Source organism: Gavialis gangeticus, unplaced genomic scaffold (assembly GCF_001723915.1).
Source record: "Gavialis gangeticus isolate Ggan-Ray unplaced genomic scaffold, GavGan_comp1, whole genome shotgun sequence".
Taxonomy (NCBI): Eukaryota; Metazoa; Chordata; order Crocodylia; family Gavialidae; genus Gavialis; species Gavialis gangeticus.
This window is the reverse complement of record NW_017729023.1, coordinates 6,449,417-6,457,252: the sequence shown is the minus strand read 5'-3', so window position 1 is coordinate 6,457,252 and position 7,836 is coordinate 6,449,417. Positions and strand designations below refer to the sequence as shown.

Genomic DNA, 7,836 nt, shown 5'->3' with positions numbered 1-7,836 from the left:
TTGGCACGCATTGGCAAGTTACAATTGCTAGCATGGCTTTTGTTTTTCTTTCCTACCCCTGACAGAAGTATTATATTACATTCCTGTAGTTTTCACTTTAAAAAAAAAAAAAGGCTTGAACATATCCAGTAAATGAAAGATGGAACAGTCTTCCAGGAAGATGACATAATGACATTGGTTTTTGCAGGGACTGATGTGGCAGTGGTGGTGTTAATTCAGATGATTCAAGATCTGCATGTGAGTTTGATGGTCTAACAGCAGGATTTGATTAAAGAAAAGCTTTTGACCAGCATGCTGTGTCATCTTAGCTCTGTTCTTTTAGTCAATAGCCAGTTCTATTCTTGACTTCCTTCCTGGGGAGCAGAATTAGGTCAGTCTCTCCTTGGGGTACCTAGCAGTGGATTTTGGTGTGCAGGGAAATAGTCACAAACGTGGATTTGCCATCCTTTTTAAGCAAGATCAACCAGATTTTTCAGTTGCATAAGAAGAGTAAGTATTTTAGAAGAGCTAAAATATTTTGCTTGCTACCAAGGTTGTATATTTTCTTTTAGTTATGCAGAGCATTCACTTAAAATGGGGCTCTCTTGTTGAAGACAACTTTCAAACTCAACAGGCTTAGAGCAGAAATGCGTGTGTGTGTGTGTGTGTGTGTGTGTGTGTGTGTGTGTGTTCACACAATTGCTAATAACCAAAGACATTTGTGTTTTGAAAGTCTTTCTATGCCATGCTCACCTGTAATGACCTAAAGATCATTCAGCATTTCCATGGAAAGTCTGAGGTCCAGACCTCTGGAATCAGCCTTCGTTATGGTGTTGAGCAGGAAACTCTGGGCTATGGATGAGAAAACAAAACATTTAAACAGCCCTTCCCTAATGGCAGGCTGCAGAGCACTTGCTGGTGAACCACACAGAACTGTGAGACCATAGCAGAATGACTGTGTCTAGCTGCTCCTGTCTGTGCACCCACAGAATATGTTAAAGGCAATTAAAAATACATATGTTCTGTTCTAATATTACTTTGCCACATTAACAGCAACAAGGGTATGACCTAATCATAAGTAGAATGGGAGAGTTCAGTGCCACTGGCTCTTGATTGAAAGTGTCCCTTTTTTGAAGAAGTTTGTGCCACTCCAGTCTGCAACAGTTGATGCAGAGAAGCTGTCTAGTTCACTTTTTAAATGTAATTTTACCCAAGCAAGCAGCAGTGCGAAAGCTTTTGTTAAGACTAGGGAAGAAAAAATGGATCAATAGGTGGATGTGCAAGCACACGTGGATTGACATCACATCCGCTTCTCTATCAATCAAGTTTTAAAAAAACTATTTAAAATCTTTGATATGTTGTAAAAGGTAATGCAAGAGTCTCTCATAAGGTTAGTAACTTCCTCTGTTCGCAGGAATGGAGCCCTTCATAGGAGAGAGAACTCCATTCCAGTGGATGAACTGGGAACCTGGCAGTGCCCTAGTATCTGGAAAAAGAGCCAATACCAGGACAGCTGGCACGTTGTCCACCTGGTTCTTCCTTTCTTCTTCATGCATACGTAATGAAAAGCCAAATGCTCCAAAATAGCACTTTATTTAAAGAGGTACTATTTGGAGTACTTCAGCTACTTTTGGAATGTTTCAAAGATGCGTGAAATGTTTTGATTGGTGCACTGTCCACAATTTTGGAGCCTGGCAAGCAGCCAATGTGTAATTTTTTAAAAGTTTGATTGTAAGTTTGATTGTTCTTTAGTCAAGTTTAAGAATTAGTGCATAGAAGAGACAACACTGTGTAACATGGATGTACATTAATGTTGTGACTCAAGGGCTCATATTACTTGATAGTAACTTTGTTGTCCAAAGGGCCAGCACCTGCATTTGGAAATGGTGAGTAGATAGCTTAGCTTCCCTTTCTATTACATGCATGGAAAACATGATTGTTGCTGAAAAGGCCTAGACTGTTTCCATTTTTTCTTTTGTCCTAAAGGGCAGCTAGTGATCTCATTTATTTTCCCTTTAAAAGAAATGGTGCTGATTTGTTGCCTGAGTCCTCTGGATGTTCAGTTTTTGGACTCTCCTAGATGTAGTTTAGCCTTTTGGCTAAGAGCAAGTAAAATTAATTGCTACATCATAAACAAGCTATGAGTATACTCGTAACAGGGGTAAAGAACATGGTATGCGTTGTTCAGTGGTGCTGTTCTTGCCACATCTATTATGAATAAGCAAAAACTCTATTAATAGAAGTAGGAGTGTGGCTGGCATTGGATGATGGCTAGTGTTTATAACAAAGTTGATATTGGAGATTCTGGGAAACTGTTACATACCAGCAAAATTAAGACATCTACAATATACAGTTTTGCCTGTGAGTAGTACTACGTTGCTGAAGCTAGGTACTTACCACACAGCTTTAGAAATTGCTGGTGAGGAAAGATCCCTAGGTAAAACTAAAATGCACCTGAGTATCAGTGGCTATGACCCTTCAGTTAGAGAGGTGTTGGGAAGTCCTTCATGCTGCCCACTTAAACCTCTTATTAGCTAGAACAGTTTACACAAAGATTCACTTCGTATTGCAGTTGATATTAGTACTGGTACTGGGAGCTAGGGATTAGTTGGCATTAGTCATGAACATAAAACATACTAACACGTCAGAGCTGACTCCCCATTGAGGTTGGTACCACATGCCACGATATACTTAGCAAGTGAATAATTGCAATTGTACATCTTATCAGGTAAATGTCATTTAGTTTACATTTTTAGGGATGTGGTAATGCAGAAAAAGACCAAGTGGCTCTTATGCCTAAAAGACAAGCAAGGTACTAAGCCAATATTTTTGCTACAGCTTCACTCAACGATTGCTTTATAGAGTCATCATGTTGTCCATGTAATTTCACAAGGTTGTTGCTGTTAATATAATATTTATTCTTTAAAAGTGATGATGTTGATCCTTACAAAATGCTTTGCTCATTGGATGGTTTGGATTCTTTTTAGAATGTACTGGTTCTAGCTGGAAGTGAACATCAAGGAAAAATAAAAAGTAATTCAGATTGCAAGGGTGGGAAGGACACTGTGAACAGGTTACATTGGTTGACTGAGGTTCTGGCAGCGAGTTAAATAGCATGTAATTTTAGGATTATGAAGCAAGCTAAACAAATGCAGCTCACCAAAGTTTACTTGTTTTTTTCATAGCATATTCCTAATAGGCATACTGTTAGGGGAACTTGCATTCCTCCATCTCTAGTTTTCAGATGAATTAACAATAGGGTTTTTTTTGTTATTACAAGACCACATGCGTTATTTCAGAGTAATCCCACGCACTTGGCACTGTGGTATTTCAGGTGTGTTTGGAAGTCAGGAAATCAAAGCGTTTGCACTGGCATTGAAATAAATGTGCAGGAATTCTAGTGTTTCTGCAGTAAAGTGTTGAAAACCAAAATAAGGCTTGGTAGTCATTTGCGTGTGTGTGTGGGGGGGGTGCCATTAAACCACTGCCTGTTTAATTAAAGGTGGGACTTGCACTCGGCCAGTTATGGACACTTCCAGTTATGCGGTTCTGTTTTCAGCTGCTTGCACCTTGGCCAAACTTTTAACATTTGTACTGAAATTTTTTGCGGGATGCTTGAATGCATCTGAGACTGCTGTTTCTTTAGTTACTCTAAATGAATTGTGTCTGTTTGACATTTCCAAGGACATGATGCATCCTACAATCTCAGCCAATGGGTAATCAATTCTGTTCATTCCAGTGCCTTCATAATTCATTGGAGAAGGAAATTACCTTGTTTTCTGTATCTTAAACACCTTTAGGAACTTGTAATCACCTGGTGATTAAGGAAGCTTGGCAATTAATTTGTGTCCTCTGCAATCTTCAACAAATCCAGTTAGAATAGTACAGTGGAGCTTTTTCCCTTTTCCATCTCCTAGACTTGAATTGAAAACTTCCAAACCTCTTATTCCCTGTGGTTCCTTTGACAATTCCATTTTAAGATATTACACAAGGCTTTAAATGATAGGTTCCTGTCTCATTGAGCATGATTTTCTTTTATAAGTTAGGCATCCAGTATCAGACTTGCTAGCTAAGTGGAGAGTTTGACTGCTATCCCAACACCCTGATCTTCCAACAGCACTGCATTTCATTGATTTGAGTGGGAGTTGCACATGAGGATGGATTACAGGATTGAGACTCTGAGTTGGATAGTTTAGTACATCCTTGGCTGTCATGTTTAACATTCACATCTGCCGTTAACCACCAAAATATAAAGCTGTGGGTTTCCACAGGTTTTATTGATTACTTTTTTTGATTTGCAGCCTTATTATAGGTAAATTAATGTACATGAATGACAGGGTGCCAGAGAGAGAGAAGAGAAGGAAATGGGTAATTAACATATATTGGGTATTACTGATTGCTTTTATGATTATCTGGATTTTAGGGTATTAGCTGGTAAAATATCCCTTAATCCCTTATTAAAGATAAAAGGCAAGTCATTAAAAGTAGAAGGTTGTTGTTTTTAATTCTGAGAAGGACTGGAAATATGTCTTGGCTAAAACAGCAAGCTAATCTTGAGAGCCCAGAAGACCAAGTAGCTCAGCTTAATTGTTCTCCTTGGTAAGGGAATTTCTAAAGGTTCCCATGTGTTAGGGGGAGAGAAGGGGTCTGAGACAAAGCGACCTTTGTCAGACCAACTAGATACTTGGCACTGGGTTAGAATCGTTAAGCATTTTGAGTCTCTGCATTAACTCAGCCCTGCCCAGCTGCTGTGCTTTGAACTTTCAGTAGCAAAGACTGAGATTGCTTAACAGCCTACTATAATTCTAGCAAGAGCTACTGAAAGGTAGCTAAGGGCTATGGGTAAGTTTTGGTCTGTACTGGAGCAATATCTGTAGTACCCTGTAGTATCTGATTTACAATAGTTAATTCTTATAATAAAAATGCACCACATGCTAAATACATCTTAATGGATTGGTCTTTTTAAAAACTAATATAGATGAATCTTTTTGGCTTATTTTCATAGAATCAAATCCAAGGTGCTCAAGTGGGTTAGATGCGAAATTTAATCTTTGCACGCTTGTTTATCCCAAGTGTCTAAAATTTCAGAATAGGAAATATTTGTGTATGCCTAACTGTGAAGGTATTAACTTAAAATGCAGCAGAAATGGGAGATTAAAACAAATTTTAGAAAATAAAGATCAACTTTTTTTTATGAATGGGAGCCAAGGAGATGAGTACTGCTAAGTGAGTGAAGTTAAAAGAAGTGAAAATGCTTCTTTTATTCTTTAGGATGTATATTAAAACGAAGTTACTCATGTTTAGTTGGCCCTTTCCAGTTCAAACAGGTTAAAGCAAGGTAAATAGTACTCTCAGGGCAAGAGTTCCTATAAACTCCCTAATCCAATTTTAGATGCTCAATTTTTAAAAGTGCTGAGCATACAGCAGCACCCATTAAACTGTCAGGTGTTCAGCACTTTTGAAGTCTCTTGCAAGTCAGACCATTTATTTATGCGTCTAAAGAGGAATTTTAAAAGCCCAACTATTTTTTCTCCCCTCAAACTCTTGATCTTAGTTTCTGTTCCTGCTTCTGTGTTTTCACATATGGAATGTGTACCCTGGGACAGTAGTCAGCAACATTTTACAAATGCATGCTGCTGCTTGTGACCCAGATGAGGCTGTGGGCTGCCAGTCCTCCCCTAGCTGCGGCTGATTCCCTGCTGCCACCTCTGCTCTGCTGAAGACTGCTATCATGCACTCTCTAATGTAGCCGCTGCTTGCCATGCAGTGCTGATAGATGTGGCCAGTGCCAAATGGAAATGGGAAATTTGGCAGTGATGATGAGTGAGTGAGCAGCCCTGAGCAGAGAGCAGAGAAGGCTGGGGTAGCTGCCAGTGGCTTGGGAACCCAGAATGCAGCCCCTTTAAGTTGGTGGCTAGGGCTGGTATGCCCTCCCCTGCGTATCACAGTTACTTTCTACCCCTGCTGTGGGCTGCATCCAAGCTCTCTGTGGGTCAGTTATGGCCTGTGGCTGTAAGTTGCTGGCACAAGTCCTAGGGTGTAGTGGCATGAACTAAAGGCTGAATTGAAGTTAGGGTTTTAGATGTGTCTCAGGCATCTCACAAACACCCTCCATAATATTTAAACCATTTTGGGCCTAATCTGGACCAGGTAGAGAAAATAAATATCTGTATTCCAGGCAGCTGAGGATGAAAGCCTCATTGTGATAATCCCAAAGGTCTCTCTGTCTTTGGTTTTATTGAGCTTTAAAGATACTTCTGATAACTTTATTTTGCTCTTAGTTTACATCTGTCTTTCCACTCCTTGAGGTGCCTGTGTTCTTTTGCATATGGAGTTAACACAAGCTGCCTTTTTGTGTGCTACATAGCTTAGGCTGCAATTGCTTTTTCCCCTGACCTGAAGAAAGGTACTTTGTGCCTGAAAGCTTGTAAAACATTTCTCCCAGCTATATATGTGGTCCAGTAAAAGGCATCACAAAAAGTCCTTGCTTCTCATGTATTTCATAACCGTCACAGCTACAGCACTCCAAATCTACTACACGTAGGTTTTATGTAACTACTTACATCTTGCAGTCCTGTCTCTGCCTGCTGTCCATTTTAGGTGGGATATGGAGGCCATCTTCTTTTATATTTTTCTTGCAAAGGGCTTGCCAATTGCTGCACTATTTTCCGCACCGAATTTGACACCATTTGTCTCATTTTGCTTTTTTAGCAATATCTGTCAAAGTCAAAAGCATTTGTTCCATTGGCCACTCCTGATATTTGGATGCTGCTGATTATGCACTCACAATTCGAAAAGAGTTTTCTTTCAGGATAAAACTTTTCCTGACTGACACTGACTTTTATTATTATTGGTGCTTGTCCATTATCTCAATGTGAACATTGCAGATGGCAGTACAGTGGAGTGTACTATCATATATGCAAAAGCTGTGCTAGAATAACTGGAATCTTTTCATGTTAAAAGAAATGCAAGTGGAACATCAAAACAGTGAAGACTTGGAAAGAAGACATCCAAGTCCGATCTTTTCTTATTATTACAAGATAATCTGAGATCCTGGTAGAACATTAATGTTTGGATAACAGACACAGTAGCCAAATAGGGATTAGATGCATCTAGGTCCCATTAACTTTGTCCAGACACCATTCTGAAGGAAAAGATGCAGATAACGGTGGAAAGAAACAGAATGGAAATCCAAGGAGGAATAGAGAGGATGACCCATTGTTCTGTATCTTTAGTGTAATTTTGATCTCTGCAACCACTGGGTCAGATACCATTCCTATTCATGCATGCCAAATGGCACCTTTATGTACAACTAGTTTTCTTTGATTCCCAGTCCTTTTGATTTTAGTGGTACTTCTTGCAAAATAAGGTGATGTACCATGTAAGTAGGTGGACTGGAATCTAGGTCTTTCCCTTTTTTTCAGGTGGATAGAAATAAGGTACAATTTTTGGTTAGTTGTATTTCATTGAAAATGTGTAAAGGAGAATGTTCCAGGACAGGCTGCTATTCTTTCTCATCAAAACATCTCTACAAAAAAAGGATAAATCTATAAAAGAAAGAACTCTTTAAAACTTGTGCCCTTTTCTTCCAGTGCCATGTTTCTTAATGTGTTGTATATAAGATATTTAGAGACCAGAAGACAATTTTTTAATCCTGCACTTACAAGTATAGGAGCCATGCTACTAGATCAGGGAAATGGTCTGGTATCCCATTTCTGAAAGTGGTTAGCACAGGGGTGGCAAAATATGGCCTGCCAAGCACTTCCCTCCAGCCCGTGGAGCCCCTTCAAAACTCATGTAATGGCGGCTGCCTCTCTAAAAGCCTCCAGTGGCACCAGCCGCTGGCTGCAGCACCTC

At 39.6% G+C, this 7,836-nt stretch overlaps 1 protein-coding gene and 1 long non-coding RNA gene across 4 annotated transcripts in view; one reads left to right on the top strand and one right to left on the bottom strand.

Annotated features, from left to right (window-relative positions):
• The window catches only part of SLC4A4 (solute carrier family 4 member 4), a 363,621-nt gene that overhangs the window by 103,234 nt on the left and 252,551 nt on the right, over positions 1–7,836 (top strand). The window lies entirely within an intron of this gene.
• LOC109297147 overlaps positions 1–7,836 on the bottom strand; it is a 21,947-nt gene that overhangs the window by 11,556 nt on the left and 2,555 nt on the right. The window contains exon 2 of the long non-coding RNA XR_002097220.1: positions 733–831. This is a non-coding gene — a long non-coding RNA (uncharacterized LOC109297147). The remainder of the gene's footprint in view (positions 1–732; positions 832–7,836) is intronic.